This window comes from Triticum aestivum, chromosome 5B, assembly GCF_018294505.1.
Source record: "Triticum aestivum cultivar Chinese Spring chromosome 5B, IWGSC CS RefSeq v2.1, whole genome shotgun sequence".
Classification (NCBI taxonomy): Eukaryota; Viridiplantae; Streptophyta; class Magnoliopsida; order Poales; family Poaceae; genus Triticum; species Triticum aestivum.
The window spans coordinates 520,709,345-520,731,887 of NC_057807.1; the positions used below are offsets into that span (position 1 = coordinate 520,709,345).

Here is a 22,543-nt window from a genome sequence, read left to right on the forward strand (position 1 = left end):
GTGTGGTGATTGGGGTGTAGCAACCCGGGCCCGTAGCAACCCATAGCAATACACAAATAATGGAACAACCCATAGCAATCTACAAATAATAGCACAAAATACACAATATATATAGTAGCATAACGATTATATAGAAGCATAACGATTGCAACACATAGTTCCACGATAGCCTTACAACTTAAAACACTAATACAACTTAATAACAGTAGCATAACGATTACAACTTAAAAACTAATACGATACGATACGATAGATCGGGGGGCACCAAACGCGGGTTCTTCTTCGGGTTCTTCTCTCCTCCTCCTCCGGGTGAACGCCGGGCCACCTCGCTCCTCCGGGCGCCCTTCACTCGTCGTTGTTGATTGGGTACGGGAGCGTGTGCATAACGCCGTTGTTGGGGAAGATGGAGTTGAAGTCGGTGAAAATGTTATGGGTGGTGAAAGCTATGAACTCACAACCAACCCAATACACTCGCCCGAGGAGGTAGAAAGCATCGAATGGGTTAGTGAACGTAGCGAGGAGCCCAACCACAACGCCGTTGTGGGTGACCTCCTCAACATGGTACATCCTTGGAGAGCCGCGGGGGAGGTGGCGGAAGCCGGCCGCAAGGAAGAACTCCGTCAACTCCCTTGCGCCCCTCCACCTTGAGATGGCCCAAACCCTAAGGGTACTCTCCACGTACACTCCGTTCGGGTAGAGCCTTTCCGGCATGGTTGGGGGAGTTGGTAGGTGGGGGCGTTGTACTGCATGGTGGCGCCCGGTGGCTCGAGGGCTCGATCGGGTTTGATGGAGAAGAAGGAAGAAGGAGGGCAGAGGAGGAAGAGGATGGGGTGTGGATGAGGAGGAAGAGGAAGACGATAGTGCCCGGCTTAAATAGCCCAAGAGCGACGTGGTTTTTGATTTCTTCGAGTGGTTTCACTGGGTAGAATTAATGGGCGGGCGGCGTTTGGTGGCGCCCCATGGAAGTGTGTACACGAGCGTGGGAAACGGGCTGTGACGGTCGCGGGTCAAGGGGGCGGGATCACGCACGCGTCTGTGCCGTCGTGGGTCAAGGGGACACGCCTGCCCCGGGTTCTCTGCGTGTGCCGCCCGTGCATTCATGTCATAGCCCATCTTGCTAGGGCTAGCCGGCTAGAGGGCAACGTTCGGTCGATTTTTTTAGGGCAACGTTCGGTCGATGTGAGACGTGACAATAATGGATGCCTTCATTTACCCATCTTGTAACGGGCAGCACGCCGTTTGAACTGCATCTATACCCACATCGATACCCCATGCCAGTATTGCGTCCTCAAAGAGGAGCACGCCATGCACGGCACGCCATGCAACGTTGGCTTTTTGGTTGTCTTCATTGGGCTGCTGCATTGTGGCTTTGTGCATGCTTTGATGCGACGCTGCATCGGTTCTAATGGTAGGCATGCGACAGGTTACTGCGTTGATAGGGGTGGCGGGGCAGGGCTACGTCGAGGCATGCATGCAACAACGGGCGCAGTCCTGCGGGTGGGCACGCATGCTGCGGGTGGGCACGGGCACGCATGCAACGATGGAAAGGGCACTGCGTAGGCTTGGTCCATGCACCGCGTCAACTCTTGCCGTTGGATTCAAATGAACGGTCCTGATGCTCCAACGAGAGAGGCTGATCCAAACCCCACCGCGTCAACCAATCAGCGCGTCTCATGCGGATCGCTGCACACTGTAGCTAACCCTAGCGCCTGATCTCAACCGTCCACGTACAACGATCGACGACCAGGTAGTGTGCGGGGTTTGAGGGGTTTTGAGAGGGGTTTGAGGGGTTTTGAGAGGTTTTGACTGATTAGGGTTGAGCATAACTAATTCAAAAAAAATCAAAAAAATATAAAACGTGCGCACATAGTCTTATTATGTCGTATAGTAACGAGAAAAAAATATAAATATGGTCATTCCTCAAACAATGTAGTATGGAGTTCAAGGGAGAGAGTAGTGGGCACCCGAGAGTAGGTGGGGTTTTGAAAATGAAAAGTGTGAAAACCTTGTTTCTCATTTTCATTTTGGATTGACTAAGAAAGATCTGAACTTACTTTTCTCATTTTCATGTTTTAAACTTGTTTTATATATAATTTTCTATTAAACCTTGTTTTTTCAAAAAGAAAAGAAAATAATAGAAAATTAATTCAATAAATAGTGAGACTTTAGATTTACACTATATAGGTAGAATAGATGTGTAGAAAAATTATTTGGCTGGTTTAGACAAAGTGCCAAAAAAACTTGCTTAAATATGAGGCCGTTTACCCTACCTTTGGAGGTCATTTGAAACACACTTTTCATGACTATGAGTTCAACTTACCAAAAGGGCTCGGAATGATCAGCAAGCAAACATATTTCAGTTGAGGTACTTTAGATAGCACTAAAACATCAATAGCCCAAATTTAAATTTAAATTTAAATTTAAATTTGAATTTTATTTGGCTGGTTTAGACAAACAAGTTCGAATAGAAATATGGGGATACATAGTGACTACCAGTACGCACCAAGTTACAAATATTATTACATGCCCCAAATTTTCAAACTGTTCTTTGTTCTACTTCTTCCTACCACGTCGTGTGCCCTTCTTCGCCTTAGCCCTTCTTGTTTTTGGTTCTTCAACACACACAAGTTCACTGATCATCTTGGTTTTCTTCACTGGTCTTTTCAACACCTCGCCAATACCCTCGTGATCAGTGTCTTCAGTCTCAATGTTGACACCAGTTTCAGTTTCTTTGATGTGTACCTCAACATGGGTTTCTTCAGTGTGAACCTCGACACGCTCAGGTTCAGTTTCTTCAGTCTGAACCTCGACACGCTCAGGTTCAGTTTCTTCAGTCTGAACCTCGACACGCTCTGGTTCAGTTTCTTCGGTGTGCACCTCCACATCAGTTTCTTCAGTCTGAATGTTGACTGCAGCAGGATTTTCTTCAGTCTGCTCAGGCTCAGGCACACTTCTCTTCTTTCTACCGCCATTGACTCTTGCTTTTTTTGTTGGCCAACACTGTTCAACAACAAGGGGCTGACTTGCTCGCTTCCTCCTGTGCAGAAAATGTTATAGATATAGTAATTGGAAAAAAGCACCAAATCAAATACAGACAAATAAACAAGAACATACTTTGGCTTATCAGGAGTGTAACGGCATTTGACAGATCCCACTCTGTGCCCAAGTTCCTCGCACAACTTGCATCTGTTTTTGTTACCTTTTTGGGCCCTTTTTGGCTTTTCATCTTTCTTTCCCTTCTTACTACTCCCACCTTTCTCAAACCATGCCTTGAATCTACTCTGTTTAGGCCTGCCAGCCTTTCTTTTCGTCAAGGGAGGACACATGGAAAATTCAATGTCCACTTCAGGCCACTGAGACTGATCTGTAAGTGCTGGAATTGGAGTAGCATATGCAGCTTTGAATCTTGCTACCGAATAATATTCATGCAGATATGGGTGCATGTTTATCTTCGGTTGGGATGCTAAGAAAAGAATGGCATGCTCACATGGTTTACCAGTGTGTTGCCACTCGAGGCAAGTGCAATCATGCAATTCAGTGTTAACAACATGTCTCCTTCCAGTTTTGCTATCTCTAACTTCAGCACCCCAAGGTGAAGATTTTTCAACAAACAAATGTGAAAGACTTCTGCTCCTATTGACCACCTGTTGTACCACTGCTGGAAGCTTATCACCTTGCAGACAATCACCTATCCTTCTTCTCAATTCCCACAACCGCATGAGCATGATCCTGATTTGGTCAACCATGTCATGCACAGGCAAATCTTTTAACTCCTTCACCTTGTTGTTGAAACTCTCTGCTAAATTGTTGTTGATGTGGTCACACTTGATGGCAGTGTTGAATGCTGACCTGTACCATAACAAAGAATGGTAGGTGTTCAGCCATGGACCAAACTCATCACATGCTGCCATTATCTTATCAAGATGATATTTGTGTGTCTGTCTAGTGTAAGATCTTGCTGCTGGCCACATGCGCCCAAATTCTTCTCCTCTAAATTTTTTGATCAAATTCATCCACAAATGACCGAAGCACACCCTCTGCTCAGCATGTGGTAAAACATTTTTCACTGAATTTTCAAGCCCCTTACATGCATCTGTGTGTATAGCCAAAGGTGACACTGGCCCTAGGCATCTTTTCAACTGGATCATGAACCATGTCCACGAAGCCTCTATTTCTGACTGAAACAAGCCAACAGCAATAGGAAACATCCAGTTGTGTCCATCTAGAGCATTGCATGCTGCCAACTGACCATTCCACTTGCCTATCCAAAATGATGAGTCTATGCTCAAATATGGACGGCACCGTGCTTTGAAGCCATCTATGCATGGCTTCAAAGCCATAAAAAACTTGGAGAACTTGACTTCACCTTTGGCTGATACCTCTGTATCTATCTCCACAACACTACCAGGTGACCTCTTTTCCACCTCTGCTTTGAAGTTGTAAAGCATCCTAAATGTATTTGCCCAATCACCATATAAATTTTTCATTGTCCTTTGTTTTGCCTTCCACACTGTGGTATATTTCAGTTTAATGGGGTACATCTTTTCCAAGTCTACTTTGAGTTTCTTGGCAGTAGTGTTTGGTGTTTTGGCTAAAATTGGGGTGATCTTTTCTGCAACCCAAAGTTGTGATGTCATGGTTGATACTCTCTGTGAACTTGTAATACAAGTATGTTGATTGGGGATTTGGTTAACCCTGACAGTACTTCCATCAGGTTGCAGTCTAGCAGATATGTACCACTTGCAAGGCTTGACACTACCATCAAATCCTCTGCACCTCGCATAAAACTTCTTTCTATCAGTCCAAACAGTCTTGGCATCAAACTCATGTTTCACTGCATAAGTCTTGAAACACATCCTAAACTCCTTCATGCTTGGGAACAACTTGCCTACTTCAATGACAGGGTTTTCTTTGTCATACATATGCACCAGCTCATCATCATGTGCATCATCTACTTCATCTGCAGCTTGTTCCATCAATTGTCCATCTACATCTTCATCAACATTAGCAGGCAAACTAGATTCGCCCCTCTCCTGCTTATCTCTGTCATCGACTGGAATGCCAAAAAGTTTGGCCATCTCAATGTCAGGCATTGGTGCAATGACCAAATCAGTAGGCTCATCTAATTCAACTACATTCCAATCAACAGTTGCTGCAGTTTCAGTTTCAGTTCCAGTAACCTGTCCCTCTTCGGCTATTACTGTAAGTTCAATACACATGGGAATCAACGGCCTCTGTGTAGCCCAATCATCATCTACCATCTGCGCAGCCAATTGTGATGGCACATATCCAACCTTCGAAAAAATATTCAGATCAACCAGCTCAGCAAAAAAATTAGCTCTTTTGCTTGTCCAGCCGTTTTGCCGATCGATTTCATCAACAATCTGTTCACCATCTTCCATTCTCACATACTCTCCTTTCCAATCATCAAACCGCAACAGTGATACTTCTTGCTCTGGACCCCAAACAACATTCTCCCCAATTTTTTCCACCCATTTCTTCACTGTCTTCTCTCCCATGTTCTGTAGAACTTGTGGATCAATCTCTGTAAACTCAACCTCCCATTTAACAATTGTGTCTCTCTCAATGTTCTGAATACTACCATCAACTAATTTTGCCTTTGATGGAAAGAAATTGACCGTCAATTCGAAGGTCCGAACGGCAGCATCCCCTCTGTCAGTGGCGGACAGTGTGAGCCCGTGAGAAAGAGCAGACTAGGCCCTAATTGCATGCAAAATTGGGTCGGAGAGAGGCGCATTACCTATTCGAAGTTGAATCTGGCGGCTCCATCTCAGTATGCCCATGGGCTCCCCTCACAACCTATCGATTCAACAAGCGAAAACAGAGGAAACGAGCTGAGATCTACGGGGCCGAGAGAGGAACGGGAGGGGGACTAGGGTTCTCACTCACCATTTTTTGAGAACGAGGGCTCCGCCGCCGCCGGAGAACGCAAGATCCGCCGCCACCGGAGAAGAAGGGGGGAGGGGGCAGAGTGGCGGGCCCGACACGGTCGGGCGGCAGGGCACTGTCAGCTGTTTTGAGGAGCAATTAAGTTGGACCCACATGTCCTAACATAAACGGGCTTGGTTGACGACCAATTTAACCACATTAAACAGCCATGTCGTGCGTGGGCTATTTACCTGCTCAAATGTGTCGCACCACAGCCATTTGCTTGAACAACGTCGCACTCAAGCCAATTCATCTCAAATGTGTCGCACAGGAGCTATTGGCCCTATTTTGAATTGACTGAAATGATTTTTGGAGACGAGTGAAATTTGTTTTCAATTTGAGTGAAATATGTTTTTTGAAATCAGCGCAACTGAAACTAGTTCAAATGTATCCATAATTGATCTTATTTTCAAGGTCTTCTCGCTATGAATTCAAATATATAAAAATATTTAAAATTGGAGTTTTCATTCAAAAGATATCTATCATCCAAAATTTCACAATGAAATTAAATGGAAGTCTTTTGATGGGGAGAGAGGGAATATTTTAACATGCATGCAACCGGCCTTCTATTAACATTTTCTCTCTTTCCTGATAAAAGCTGACAATAGCATGCAACACATGTATTTCCATTGTATAAAGTTGCTGCTGACATTACTCACTTATACGTAGGGGACCGCACAGATCTTGATTTGACGAACGGTGGATGCAACACCGGTACATACCAGCTCCGGTAAATTTTTCCTAGTCGCCCAAAGAAAGACGAGACTAGAAAGAGGCGAAATTAGCCAACGCGCGCGTCCATGGCAACCCAGCCACACCAATCGTCAATGAAAATCCTACAGCGCGAGGCAGAACCGGCGAAGGGGAAGATGGTGCCGGAGCCCAAGACGAAGAGGGCCGACGCGGCGGCGCCGGCGGCCTTCACGGCGCTCGAGTTCGCCGCGGCCGAGCAGCTCCTCCACCTCCGCCGGAGCAGCGCCTCCTCGGGCGCCCCTCGCACCCGCCCGGTCGCCACCTCCGTGGCTCCCTCGGGCGGCTCCTTCTCCTCCTCCCTGCGCTCCGTGAACGCCCCGCCGGCGGCGCCGTCTCCTGGCGCCGTAATTCTTGGTGGTTGCGTGGACTGCGAGGAACAAGAGGAGAAGGTGGTGGCCGGGAGCCAGCGCAGGGTGAAGCGCTACCGCTTGATCACTGAGATCTATGCCGCGACGGAGGAAATTGGGGGTCGCAGTGGCAGCAGCGCGAAGAACAAGAAGAAGGAATAGACAAGGAGAGATGAGAGGGAAGAGGGACCTTCTTGTAATTCTCGTGGTTGCTAGGGGGTAGCTCGTTGTTCGAGCCGGCAGTCCTCTCCTTCCTCTCGCCGGAAGGAGGAGTCGCTATCGCTATCGATCTCGCTGTAAAAGTAAAAGCTTCATCTTTGCAATAAGACTTACTTTTTGGCAGGAGCTGAATACATCCATGGCGGCTTCTGAATTCTGAACTGAAATGGTTAATTTGGTTCGTCTCGCACTGTGGTGCTAGCTGGCTAGGCTGGATCTCGGCCGAATCGGTCGCCTTTGCAGATCGATGGTGTCCATGGAGACAAGGATGATAGCTCCGGCCATGGATCCGGCTTGGTAGCGCCGCCGATCGATGCCTGCGTCCAAGCAATTTTCGCAATTTAGTATATGCGAGTGCGGGTGCGATTCGCTGAAAGATCGATTTATTCGTGAAATTTGGTGTTGTGTTTGTTTGATTCGGGCAACGACGAGATGCAGTGCACTGATCTGCGAGTCCAATTTCCAGCGGAAATGCTGGTTCTGTGTGTGGCTGTGGTAGAACTTTGGTCCTGTAGATAGATATTGTGCTGGAGGCCGGAGCCGCTGGCCACTGATCGCAGTCTCTTGCTCCGGCGGCGCGTGCGTTCGATACAACTCCTGCCTCTTCATACTGGTTTGGTTGATTTAGACGAGTCCAATCTGTTGCACTTCACAGGACGGATGAGGATTGAGCTGCTGGGATCAGAAACAATGGCGGGAGGCGAATGGAATGTTCTAGAAGCGCCTCCATGCAGGGCGGTCGTGCGAGAGTTCCATTTCTTGCACCCGCATGTACGTGGTTTCCTTTCCGATTAAACCACGATGGAGCTTATCATCTGAGATGACTGATCAGGCTGCTGCAGGTTGTTGCACCGATCAGATGTATGGAAATGTGATCCTCCAAATAGAACAGTTCGATTTCAGAATGTGTTCGCCGGAGTTGGTACAAGCGGCCCGCAACTTTTCCTTGTAGAACCCGATCTAGCTTGGTCAATTTTCCTCTGATGCTGCTGCGAGACATCAGATATGCTGACACGCACCGGAAAGTTCATTAAGATCGAGCTAGCACCGACGATGCACGCAAATTTTTCAGCGCCACCAGACGGTGTAATGATATAGGAGTATACCGAGAGGTCGATGTGCTGTCCGAAATTAACAGGTTATATATGCTTGCTGGGCTTTAATTTGTGATGTTCACAACGCGGCAATAATAACTAGTTTAACATGCTCTGGAACGCAAGAGAAAAGAAAGAAAGAAAACAGAATAACTTTCTGCTATCTATATATATGTGCTTGGTGACACGGCTTGCCTTGGCAACCGGTTGGGATAACAATGAGTAAGAGAGTTCAGATAGTTCCATAATTGTCGCTGAAATAAGGTGTTGAATCTATATATGTGTTTACTGGCTTCTGGATGATTTAGATATGTATTATTTAGATGATGTTAAGATTAGCTAGATTAAATATGGTAATTTATCACAAATGTACATGCGACAGAGAACTCATATGTGTTTATTTATGCAATCTAGATAGATTATATATGATTCGCCTTTCTCAAAATGTGTTGAGAATCTGGAAGTTTGGTAAGTGAGATAACAAAAATTGGGTGGTATATATTGTTAACTGAATGTTGTCATTTCTAATGTCCGTTGAGCTTAAAATCAGCAGGTTACGTCATTGTATTGTAGATCGATATCGTTGTGCGTATGTGTTATGATAGTCGAAATTCCTCAGTCTTTGGCCTTTACCAATAAATAAGAAATCATAATTTGGATCACGAATTCATAATGTGTCTATCATCTGCAATCTTTTTATGTTGCAATGTCTAGTGGCATTATTTCTTAATATGTTCATGTTGAAGCTTAAATTTCTAATCCCATTGTAGTTCATGCTTTCTTGTAGCTACTTTCTCTACACAAATTGAACACTAGAGATCTCACAAAGAGTCAGAGATTAAGCAATTTGACTTGCCTGTTTCATATAAGCTAGAACTAGGGAAGCGTCATCTGTTATTTTAGTGTGATATTATCAAAACTGTTGGATATAAACTTCCACTATTTTTTATGATGTGTTTTCCAGTAGCATCTTCTTAATTTTTTCATGATGTATGGAAGCTTTCTTATCCTGTTAGAGTTCACTTCTTCATGGTTACTTTCTCTAACAAGTTGACCACCGGAGATAATCTGATTAAGAGTAGAAAAAAGATATATGACTTGCATGATTTCCCTTTTTTGGTAAAGTATGGATTTTATCACTACCGGAAACTGGCCCTACCCCGACGGCCAAATCAATGCCGACGGCAGCCGTCGGCCTACTTTGCGCTATGCCGACAGCCACGTCTTGGCCGTCGGCGTACCTTGGCCGTCGGGCTACCACGAGCTAAGCCGACGGCACCCGTCGGCATACATATGTCGTCGGCCCAGCTGCGAACATGGCGACAGCAGCCGTCGGCATAACCAGGCCGTCGGCATACCCGTGGGCCCGGCGACCCCGCCCGTGACCAGTGGCTAACGTCGTCAAATCTATGCCGACGGCCTGGACGGCCGGCCGTCGGCATATATTGTCATGCCACGTCACAGATCCGTGGCGCACCGTCCATGAGCTAAGCCGACGGCTGCCGTCGGCATACATGCCACGTCAGCGATCCGCGGCACGCCGCCCGCCGCCTAAAACCTGGCCGTCTCTATGCCGACGACATAGCTAGACTTTTTTTTCATATGTATTTTTTTAAGCTTTTTTATGTATTATTATATAAACTAACATGTAGCATGTTAAATATAAACATACATATGAATATATATGTAGTTTTTTTTCATATATTATGAATATATATATATATATGGTTTGTATTTTTCGAGCACGTTAATAATGTGCGGTCATGTTCTTTTGAATATAGATCATTATATTTTATTAAAATCAAAAACAGCTATGCCGGCAAAAGTTTTGTGGCGGTTGCAAACGCCCGACACCCGTCTCCAGAGTGTGACCCCCCTCACGTCCGCGGTGTGCCCCCCTCATGGACGGTGCCGGCACCTGGAGGGGGGAAACGGACGCGTCGGGTCTACACGGTGGATGTAGCTGTGGGTTTGGCCCGGATGTTGCTCCCGGGTGTCCCTACGGGTGACCTGACACAACCGGGTGTAGAGGTCCACTGGTCAAAGCCCATCCGTGGGAAGTCAAAAGGCTAGATCTCATGGTCAGCCGCTCCACGGTTAGGCGGGACGGGGGCCCTGGGGGGGGGGGGGGGTAGCAATGCCATCGGAGCATCGTACCGGACCCTCATACATGTGCGAGGTGGTGTTGTGGCATGTTCAAAGAGGCGGCACGCATCTCAGGGGCGTGGCCCCCTGAATGGACGGCGCCGCCGCCGGCACCTGGAGGGGGAAAACGGACGCATCGGGTCTACACGGAGGGGATGTAGCTATCGGTTTGGCCCGGATGTTGCTCCCAGGTGTCCCTCTGAGCTGACCTAACACAACCGGGTGGAGAAGTCCACTGTTCAAAGCCTGTCCGTGGAAAGTCAAAGGGCAAGATCTCGTGGTCAACCGCTCTAGGGTTAGGCAGGACAGGGGCCCTGGGGGGGTAGCAATGCCACCGGAGCATCGCACCAGGCCCTCATACATGCGGGGTGGTGTGGTCGCATGTCCGAAGAGGCGGTACGCGTCTCCGGGGTTTGGCCCCCCTCACGGACGGCGCCACCGCCGGCACCTGGAGGGGGGAAACGGACGCGTCGAGTCTACACGGAGGGGATCTTGCTGTGGGTCTGGCCCGGATGTTGCTCCAAAGTGTTCCTATGGGCTGACCTAACACAACCGGGTGGAGAGGTCCACTGGTCAAATCCCGTCCGTGCAAAGTCAAAGGGCTAGATCTCGTGGTCAAACGCTACAGGGTTAGGCGGGTTGGGGGCCCTGGGGGGTAGCAATGCCACCGGAGCATCGCACCGGGCCCTCATACATGCGGGGTGGTGTGGTGGCATGTCCAAAGAGGCGGCACGCGTCTCCGGGCGTGGCCCCCCCTAACGGACGGCGATGACACGGTAGTAGCCATTCTGCGGTAACGATGCGGCGTGAATATTATTAAATACTCGGAGCGCGATAAAATCATGAGTTTTTTTGCACGACGTGTGCACATGTGCTATAGGAACGATAATATTTTTTCATAATTTTTGGTGATGGAGAAGTATCCGAAAAATCCCCTCTACGCGGATTGCCCTTCGCGCGTCTACGGCTGTGGCCGGCGGCCTCCGGGGGCTAGCATGCCGCAAAATCTTGCGTACCTCTCATGTGTTTGGAAGTGTTGTGGTGGTTGCAAACGCCCGGCACGCGTGTCCGGGTGTGCCCCCCTCACGGACGGCGCCGCCGCCGGCACCTGGAGGGGGGAAACGGACGCATCGGGTCTACACGGAGGGGATGTAGCTGTCGGTTTGGCCCGGATGTTGCTCCCAGGTGTCCCTCTGAGCTGACCTAACACAACCGGGTGGAGAGGTCCACTGTTCAAAGCCTGTTCGTGGAAAGTCAAAGGGCAAGATCTCGTGGTCAACCGCTCTAGGGTTAGGGAGGACAGGGGCCCTGGGGGGTAGCAATGCCACCGGAGCGTCGCACCGGGCCCTCATACATGCGGGGTGGTGTGGTGGCATGTCCGAAGAGGCGGCACGCGTCTCCGGGGTTTGGCCCCCCTCACGGACGGTGCCACCGCTGGCACTTGGAGGGGGGAAACGGACGCGTCGGGTCTACACGGAGGGTATCTTGCTGTGGGTCTGGCCCGGATGTTGCTCCAAAGTGTTCCTATGGGCTGGCCTAACACAACCGGGTGGAGAGGTCCACTGGTCAAATCCCGTCCGTGCAAAGTCAAAGGGCTAGATCCCTTGGTCAAACGGTACAGGGTTAGGCGTGACGGGGGCCCTAGGAGGGTAGCAATGCCACCGGAGCATCGCACCGGGCCCTCATACATGTGGGGTGGTGTGGTGGCATGTCCGAAGAGGCGGCACATGTCTCCGGGGCGTGGCCCCCCTCACGGACGGCGATGACACGGTAGTAGCCATTCTATGGTAACGATGCGGCGTGAATATTATTAAATACTCGGAGCGCGATAAAATCATGAGTTTTTTTGCACGACGTGGGCACATGTGCTATAGGAACGATAATATTTTTTTCATAATTTTTGGTGTCTGGGGTGTGCCTCCCCTCACGGACGGCGCCGCCGCCGGCACTTGGAGGGTGGAAACGGACGCGTCGGGTCTACACGGAGGGGATCTTGTTGTGGGTCTGGCCCGGATGTTGCTCCAAAGTGTTCCTATGGGCTGACCTAACACAACCGGGTGGGGAGGTCCGCTGGTCAAAGCCCGTCCGTGCAAAGTCAAAGGGCTAGATCCCGTGGTCAAACGCTACAGGGCTAGGCGGGACGGGGGCCCTGGGGGTAGCAATGCCACCGGAGCGTCGCACCGGGCCCTCATACATGCGGGGTGGTGTGGTGGCATGTCCGAAGAGGCGGCACGCGTCTCCGGGGTTTGGCCCCCCTCACGGACGGCGCCACCGCCGGCACCTGGAGGGGGGAAACAGACGCGCCGGGTCTACACGGAGGGGATCTTGCTGTGGGTCTGGCCTGGATGTTGCTCCAATGTGTTCCTATGGGCTGACCTAACACAATCGGGTGGAGAGGTCCACTGGACAAATCCCGTTCGTGCATAGTCAAAGGGCTAGATCCCGTGGTCAAACGCTACAGGGTTAGGCGGGTCGGGGGCCCTGGGGGGTAGCAATGCCACCGAAGCGTCGCACCGGGCCCTCATACATGCGGGGTGGTGTGGTGGCATGTCCGAAGAGGCGGCACGCGTCTCCGGGGCGTGGCCCCCCTTAACGGACGGCGATGACACGGTAGTAGACGGATCAGGCACTCGTATAGTTACCGGATCAGGCACTCGGTAACGGTACCCCTCAGTCAGTTGCTCTCCTATGTATCACCTTTCACGAGACCATAGAAAAAAATATACGTGATATTTTAGAAATTGTTGTACAATATAAAAAAAGATCATGTCATTAAAAATAATGTTCCAAATCATTAAAGAAAATGTATGGTACATTTTAAATAATGTTCTGCATGTAAAAAATATGTATAAGAAAACATTAAAATATTTATAAAAAATAAGAAAACATTATAAAATTTATATAAAATAAGAAAAGTAAAAAATAAAAATATGCCGACGGCAAAGCCGTCGGCATAGCTGCGGCCATAGGGAAGCTTATACGCGGATCGGTGACGTGGTTAATAAAAAAGAAAAAAAAAGTATGCCTACGGCTAAGCCGTCGGCATAGGTGCCATGTGGCGCCCCGAGCTATGCCGACGGCTTAGCCGTCGGCATAGTTGACCTTATCCAGTCACGGTCTCCCCCATCCACTCACTTACTCCCCCACACCCCGAGCTGCCGCCGCCGCACCCCCCGACCCCGACCCCTGCGCCGCCGCCGCACCCCCCACCCCGACCTGCCGCCGCCGCCGCACCTCGCTCCAGCCGCCCCCGCTCCAGCCGCCCCCGCCCCTCCCTTGCTCCAGCCGCCCCCGCCCCTTCCTCCTCGACCCCGGCCCTCCCTGCGTGGAGGACGCCCCGGCCGGCCCACGGCCTAGCCTGGCCGGCCCCCTGCTGGTCCGACCGGCCGGCCCCTCCGGCGACCGCCCCCTGCCGCTCCGGTGGTCGTCCCCTGCCCCGACCGGCCGCCCCCTGCTCCGGTGGTCGTCCCCTGCTCCGGTGGTCGCCCCCTCATCCGTAGGTAAGATTAGATAGATGGATGTTAGATAGATGAATGAAATGAAATTGAGTATAAATGTGAAAAAAAATAAGTGCACAATGTGAGATAGATAGATGAGATGAATGGATATTTGTGTAGTTTTACTATGTTTTTAGATACATACTCAATATTATAGATATATGTATTGTGAAGATGAGATGAGAGGGAAGAGTAATTTTTTTGTGAAGATAGAGAGACGAAAGTTAAAATTTGGATATGATGAGTGGTTACTTCATCAAGTTGGTCTTGCTAAAACAAGTTTGTGATATGATGTGATGTGTGATGATGCTTTATATGTGATGTGATGACCTAACTATATGTTTCGTGCTCACATGTCATGCTTCCAAAATTTGCATAGGTTGTTCCTCGTTGGTGCTATGGAAGGCATGACGGATGGGCGAGTTTGGTGGATAGGTGGCTCGGCGCCGATGCAGAGTTTGTTGCCAAGAGCATCAAGGCCCGGGCTAACCGTGGAGACGACGGGACACACAGCCAAGGAAACAGGAACCACTGGGGCTTCAAGGCCATGAAGGTATATCTATGTGCATGATGCATTTCTGTTCTTCTTTACGTCATGTTCTTATGTATGGCTGACTTCTATTTGACGTTGTAGGAGGACAAGTTGAAGAGGCCGCTCTCAGACATGGAGTCATGGAAGCTGGCCCGCGAGCGGAGTCATCGCAAGGAGGGCGAGAGCCAGTACTACGGCAAGACCGAGGAGCACCTGGGGTCTTACATTCATCACTATCAGGAGTTGCATCCGGATGTTCCTGTTGCTGAGGTCGCCTAGTCTCAGATTGACGACACGGCGGTGGTGGCCATCCAGGGGAAGAAGAATGGCCGGTATCCGTGTTTTGATGGCTTGATCACTCCTTCGATCTCGTACACACGGCTTCGGGCTAGCAACCCGAGCCAGTTAGAGAGTACGGGGCGTTCACAGACTCCCTTAGCCCGCCAGCATGCTGTAAGTACTTCCTCTTTATCTTTTTCTATCTTGCATTCTCAGTTTATTTTCAGCATTGCTCACTTAGAAACAACCTAAATTATGTAGGCATATAAGGAGTTTGTCGAGCATAGGAATCTCGAGGTGCGGGAGTACTTGAAACGAGTGAAGGCAAACGATGATTACAACCGTCAGATGATGACGGTTAGTATTGCCCTGTTAAAACCAACCTAAATTTTTGCACTTCCATTCCTTCTGATCTTCTAGTTTGCTTGTTTAACTAACATTCAGGCTATGTTGGCATCTTGGACTAACCGCACGGATCCACCACAAATGGGACCCCCACCACCACCTGCGGGAGAACCCCCACACGTGCCCACGTTCGATGAATGGGTGGCACTAGGCAGTGATGGTCCGGTTAGTACATTTGCCTAACTACTAGCAAACTAGTTCTCGTTCATGAAACACTATCATATCATATTTACCGTTAGAATCTTTTCTGAAACATGTAGGGGACCGGTGGCTCGACTCCTGCTCCGTCGACCCCAATCACTCCGATCTGGCAGAGTGGTGGTGGTCGCGGTGGCGGTTTTGGCGGAGGTGGTGGTGGTGGTTTTGGCGGAGGTGGTGGTTTTGGCGGGGGTGCTCTTGCTTGATGATTCCGTGCATGTGGCCATCGTGCCATGCCTTTCATATTCCTACTTTTATCATGTTTCATGTCTTGCACTACTTTTATGTTCATGAACTTCCATCGGTGATGATCTTTAGATGATGTGATGAACTTGAGTATGTTTAGATGATGATGGTGAACTTGAGTATGTTTAGATGAACTTGAGTATGTTCACATGATGAATTGTCATATTTCTGCATAATTTCATATTGTTCTGTTTTAAAATGCTGTCAAATGAATTGGAAAAGAGAAAACAGGGAAAATAAAAAAACAAAAAAAACTATGCCTACGGCAAAGCCGTCGGCATATATACGCCCAGGAGTTACCAGGGCTTGCCACGTGGCAGAGATATGCCTACAGCAAAGCCGTAGGCATATATGAAAAACTATGCCGACGGCTTTGCCGTAGGCATAGCCCTGCTGCCAGGAGAAACCAGGAGCTGCCACGTGGCAGAGATATGCCTACGGCAAAGCCGTCGGCATAGATTTCCATCTATGACGACGGCCAAGCCGTCGGCATACCTACGCCACGTGTCGTCCCCTGAATCGCCAGCGCTGTTGACGGCGCCGTCCGTTGCCGTCAGACGGAAAACAACGCCGACGGCTAAACTATGCTGACGGCTGCCCCACGGCCGTCGGCATACGCTCCTATGCCGACGGCTATACTACGCCGACGGTCTGACACATCTACGCTGACGTGATCTACGCCGACGGGGCTATGCCGACGGCAGCCGTAGGCATAGATCTATGCCGACGGCAATGGACCTATGCCGACGGCCCTGGGCCGTAGGCATAGCCCGCGAGTCCGGTGGTGTATTAACTCAAAATGAAGCACCAACAGGATACAAATACAATAAACACACACCCGGCCTCTGCATGATTAGGATCACACGGTCAACATCAATGTACACACACACACACACACTCACACACACACACACACACACACACACACACACACAAAGAATCGCACCGATAAAGAGCTAATCCGTACAAGACCAAAGTTATCCCTAAGTTGAGAGGAAAAAAACTCCAAGGCGATCAAACTAGCAATCGACGAACTAAATCAACGACCATCCACACCAACCATCTCTTGACTTCACAAGGACAACTGGAAAGGATCTTCATCACTAATGCCTTCACAAAGGGAATGCCACTCAAATGACATCGTTGCCGAATTCTACCACCGAAGGCAAGATTATGTGTTTTGACCTTGAAGATCAAGTCCGAGTAATGTATTCAACAACAACACAAAAACACCGACATTGCCAGCTATATATAACCAACTCGGATTAGACCGAGCTTGAGACTCGGTACCCGAGAAGTGCCACCAAATCAAGGTTATTATGGGTTATTGTCACCACTTTTCATGATACCAGCAACTGCATGGTCAACACAGTCTTAATGTGAGATGCCACCCAAGTGAAGACTATACCCGCACAAGCAAGTGGTCAAACCTTCACAGCAAAGGGTCTATGTCGTACATGCGACGAAGATTAATAATGGACAGAAGTCATCAACACTACCAAAATCCAATTTGGGACGCCCCAATAGCCCCACTCTGTCCTCTTGCTCAGCGTCCTTGCCTATGGCAATGGAATCGCTCGGCTAACATACTCACCATTACCCCAGATCTGAAGGTCTGAGAGCCTCCAGCTCTTTGGCGACCACCGTCCAGCCACAGTCGCGATAACCGCCTAACAGCGTAGGACCCCGGCGCCACCCGCGCACCTGAGCAGAGGCCCACCGGGCTGGGACGTAGAAGGATACCACTGCTGCCCGTGTACTTGCAGGCATGATTGCGGTCGTCGGCACCTTGCCACCAGAGACCATCGGCTAGGCCAGAAACTCCATTGACATCGTTGCACAGTCATACCCTCTGCCTCTAGCCATTGCCCCGTAGATGGCATGTCGCCACCAAAGGCTATCATATCGGGCTTAGCCTAGCTACTAGTCTCTAGCAGCGGTGACGATAAGTAGGGATACAGAGATAGTACACGGTGTCTTAGTGTTTGGGTGGCGGTTGTTGTTTCCTTACGGTCGCATGACAATCCTGATATGTGTTTCCTTCGAGGTTAGATCCTCTTCTATTGAAGAGCTGGAATAGAAGAGTCGGGATGAAATTCGTCATATCCTTTATTAGATTAGTGTTTGTCATTGCTCATTAGTAAGAAGGTTACACCATAAGCTGGCAGCAGACTAACCGAAAGCTTCACCTCTCCTTGTTAGAGTAGCCACATCGAGGTCCTCCTTGAAAAGTCGTGGCTTTAGAATAGGACCTAAAAATATCTTGTAGAAAAAAGCTCGAAAACTACATGTCTAGTATGTAGCAAAGTGTAGGAAAATGCTCAAATAATGGTGTGCATGCCTTTCATACGAATAGGCCCTAGCCATCCTCTCCAAGTAGGAAGATGGTCATGTGGAATAGCCCTGTTTTGAACACTGGAAAACATATGGATACTGAAGGATAAGATTCCTACAGGGAATACTACACTGCCGTGCCATTTAGAACAAAGGAAATGATATCTTAGATTTCTTTGAAACTCCTATATAGAGTGGACTATTCCATAGAAATTCCGGAAAAAAATCATACGGTCTTACGTCATGTTCTCCTTGTGTCCACAAATCCAATACATTTATTGTCTTGCATCCAAACGACGCTTGGAAAGTTTCCCATGTTTTGGTTCCTATATTATGAATCTAGGGTACACACACTTCGATTCCTACTGTGTTCGAAAAATAAGGTAGTAATCTTCTGGGCTGGAGGATATCCTGTTTTCCCCTGACTCACGTGTCTTCCCTAGGGGGACTCGGGAGACTCAAGTCACCACCACGCTCATGTCGGCATCAAAAGACCACGGACACTGGTTCTTTCATTGATTATCGGAAAATATTTTACATAGTAAAAGGCCTTGAAAACAAGTATAAAACATCTAAAAAAACTAAATATACTCCTCGTCACCGTCGACCTAGACTTCGCCATTGCCACCGGAGGTGAGGTCGACGATCCCCACGCCGGATGGTCCGGCCTCGTCGTCGTTGCGGGCCAGCGTGAACGAGTTGGAGCTTGTAGGGTTGGCATCATCCTCGTGCTAGTCGGACGCGTCGTCGTCCTTTGCCTCCATCCCCTTGAATAGTAGGTTGCGCTTCATCTTGTCGACACGGAGCTGCCAGCGATTGTAGCGGATGATGCGAGCGTTGTGCATGGATACCCAGGTCCACCACAACCATGGTCGCGAAGGCATCTTCGAACGTGCGCTCTGCCAAGCGTTGATCCTCCGTCAGCCAATGATCCTCCAGGAGCAAGAGGTTGTACCACAGCTCCTCCTGTAGTAGTCAGAACACAGACATCGGCAGATCCTGCATCAGCACGGGTGCCTTCTCCTCCTCCCCCTCCGCCTCCTCCAACACCTAGTTCTAGTGTTGCTCCACCTGTAGCATGCTAAACCCAGAAACAAATGGCTCCTACACTGGCACGGGCGCCTGCTCCTGGTCCTCCTCGGCCTCCTCCATCGCAATCTCCACCATCGCCATGGGGTCGCCTCGCCCTCTTCCTCCATCTCCGAGTTGTCTAAGCTTTGCTCCGGAGAGCTCAGATGTTGTCCCACCGCATTGTGGGCTTGGCACCAGGCCTCTGCAGCAGGGACCTCGGCTGCGATTTCGGCGTAGCGTTGTGGCGACAGTTGCCTCCACCACCCATGGAAGGTCCCGACATTGCGACGGTTGACGAAAGACGAGGATGCGAACGGGTAGGGTGGTCGGCTGGTGGCTCGGACAGTGGGAGAAGGAGCTTGGATGGGTAGGTTTTGGGGTGTTGCCGACCGGCTTTAAATATAACGGGCGGGCAGAGTGGCGGGTTGAATGCAGGCGTTGGAGTAGGCTTCTCGTTCATCGCTCCAACGTGAATTCTAAGTACGTGGGCGACTGGTTAGCTGGCATGAATGTGGGTAGGTTATCGTCTCGTCTAGTCGCATCCGCTCTAGCCGACATGGATTTCGGATGTCTGACCGATCCAGAAAAAATGGTGACCCCCATTGGATGGCCAAAAGTGTCCGGACCATCCAGTCTGAACATTTGCGGGCGATTTGGTGATCCGTGTTGGAGTAACACTGAACCATCGCTGCCGCCAGCGTCTACACTGATGGTAGCGGATCTGCACCAAAGGTTGCAGGAGCTATTTCCTGGTCCGCTGCAAGTGGGTGGTTAAGTCCTCACATCCAACCGACGACGATGGGTCGGACCTCGGTTACGGCCGGCTCAAGCGCCAGTAGCCCTCATGTGTTGCTCGAAACCTCCTACGATGCGAGGCATGCAGATCTGGCCCGCCCAAGCGTGGGCAGGATTCCTCCCGGTTCAGGCATGATGCACGTTCATCCAACATTGTGATGCCTTGCTCTCATTCTTCAGGTGGGCTTAATTGTCACACGGGGACGTCGTGGTGGTCGGTGGCTGGTGAGGTCATATGCTCCAGTGCTTACCGGACTTATCTGCAGGGTGGTTGAGGTGGGCGGTGAGGTGTGTTGTTGTGGGTGAAAGCCCTATGCCGGCTTGTGGGTGCCGACCGACGCCTTTAGGGTGTCGTCTTCCTACTTGGAGATGTTGTCGCGCGGATACTCAACACCTTGCCCACCATGGGTGGTCTGTAGACGAAAGCCTCGGATCAGATGACGACAGCGCCCTCCATGGCCCAACCTCTTGGAGGTGTCATCTTTGAGTCACCTATGATGTCTTGATTGAAGTGCAGTTGGCCGTATGAGGTGTGTGCGTGTTGTTGACGTTGGTGGTGGTTGTCCAAGGTGTGCACATTGATCTGACCATTTGACCAAGTTTGCGGAAGATTCTGATGTTCTCATCTAAAGCCGGGTTAGCGAGCATGGAATCCACCTTCGGTCGCCTCATTCCCTATCCGAGACCCCTAGCCCTCTTCAAGGTTGTTGTCGGGTGGCAACGAGACGGAAAAGCTCTTGCTTGGCCAGATGAAGTTTGAAGCTGAAATCGTTATCGGTGTTGGCTTGTCGACGAGATGTGTGATTGCAAGCGGGCGTTCTTTCCATCAACATACCTCCCATGTATGTTGTTTCTTTATTCTCACGTGTGATCTGTGACCATCTCATTCTTCGTTCCCTTATAATGTCCCGGCCCTGCCGGTTCCTCTTAACGAATGGAAAACCCAAAAAAACCCGGGCTGGTAAAAAAAAAAGATGCAGGAGACGCAGCAAGTCGCCGGCGACGGTTACTAGTGCTACAGCCCGGCGCCGTGTCGGCACGACGGGAGCTGGGTCGCCAGTGAACTGTCGCCTCATTATTGGTCACGATCACGACGAAAGGCAAAGGCATCTGTCCCTCAATCGAGTCTGGGATGGCAATCTCTGTCCCCGGTCTGTGCAGCAGCAACAGTGCTAGCCCGGGGTCACAGCACTGAATGCGCCCTCCCTCTCGTCACGTCAAGGTGCATCTGCCGCAGTTCTGGTCATGCCGCCTAAGAGCATCTTCAATAGATGGTTCAAAATTTAACGGTCCAAAACCGGAGATGTAAAGTTTGGACCGTCAAAAAGTGCGTTTTGGAGCTCCGAAAAAAGCTCAACTTCAACAGATGGTCCAAATTGATGGTCCAAAAGAGTAACTCCAATAGATGGTCCAAAATGAAGATGTAAAACGACATGCTACTAGTCCATTCAACATAGTTCAAACATCAAATTCAACATAGTTTCATACATCAACTTCAACTACTACTTATTCAAACTACTACATAAACTACTCCTCATCGGAGCTACAGAACTGCTCCCAGAACTCCTCCTTTGTCGGGTCGTCGCACCCCTCCTCTTCCTCCTCCTCCTCCTCCGAGTAGTCTGCCCAGTCCTCCTCGGAAGAGGACTCGATGGGGATCACTGTCGAGGGACCGGCCTCATCCTCCTTCTTCGGCCCCTTCTTCTTCTGCTCCGCTCACGCTTCCAGTAGTACTCCATCTCGGCCTGGACGTACTCAGGATGCTCCCGAGCAAACCTCGCCATCGCCTCCTCATCGGTCTCGCCAGCACTGACGACAACCGACGGCTTCTTCGTCTTCTTCTTCTTCGTCGTGATCTCCTTCATGTTGATGCCCTGCGGCACAAGCATCTCCGCTACCACCCCGACTCTCGATCTCTGAAAAGTTGAGGTGCGACTGAGGCCTCTCGGCACGCCACACCGCCACGTCATAGGCACGCGCGGCCTCGTGGGCGGAGGGGTACGTGCCGATCCACCAACGCCTTCCGGCGTCGGAGAACTCCACACCCCAGTTACCGGAGGGCTTCTGCCTCACGCCGAAGAAGCTCGACTTGCCCTTCGGCGTCTTCTTCGGCGCCATCGGAGAGCGATGGAGCAGCGTGCGGCCGGGGTGGTGGCGGACGGAGTCGGGCGGTGCTGCGGGTCGGCGGTGGCGTGCGGGGCGGAACTGCGAGGCGGCGGTGGCGGAGCTGCGGGGCGGCGGTGACGTGCGGGGCGGAACTGCGAGGCGGCGGTGGCGGGGCGGCGATGGCGGGCGGGGCGGTGGCGGAAGGATCCGGGCGGGGCGGATCTGCGGGGCGGCGATGGCGTCCGGGGCGGCGGCGGCGTGCGGGGCGGTGGCCGACGGAGCTACGGCGGGCGGGCGGGCGGCGACGCAGCGTGGAAACAGCGGCGGGCGGCGGGGCCGGATCCGCGGCGGGCGGGCGGCGGGGCGGCGTGGAAACAGCGGCAGGAGGCGGGGCGGCGCCGGATCTGATGTGGGTGGCATGAGGCGGGACGGAGGCGGGGTGTGGAGGCGGCGGGGCGGCGGCGGACGGGCGGGAGGTCGCGGGCGGGCGGGCGGGAACGGAAATGAAGTGGTTGGGCGTTCGCGGGCGGCGGCTAGTTTTGGACCAGATGCATCTCGTGATGTATATTTGCA

The 22,543-nt window shown here is 50.7% G+C and overlaps 1 pseudogene; it reads right to left on the reverse strand.

The window, feature by feature from the left end:
- Nucleotides 1–21,391: 21,391 nt before the first annotated feature.
- LOC123117927 (ethylene-responsive transcription factor ERF010-like) lies at nt 21,392–21,982 on the reverse strand (annotated as a pseudogene).
- Nucleotides 21,983–22,543: the final 561 nt, after the last annotated feature.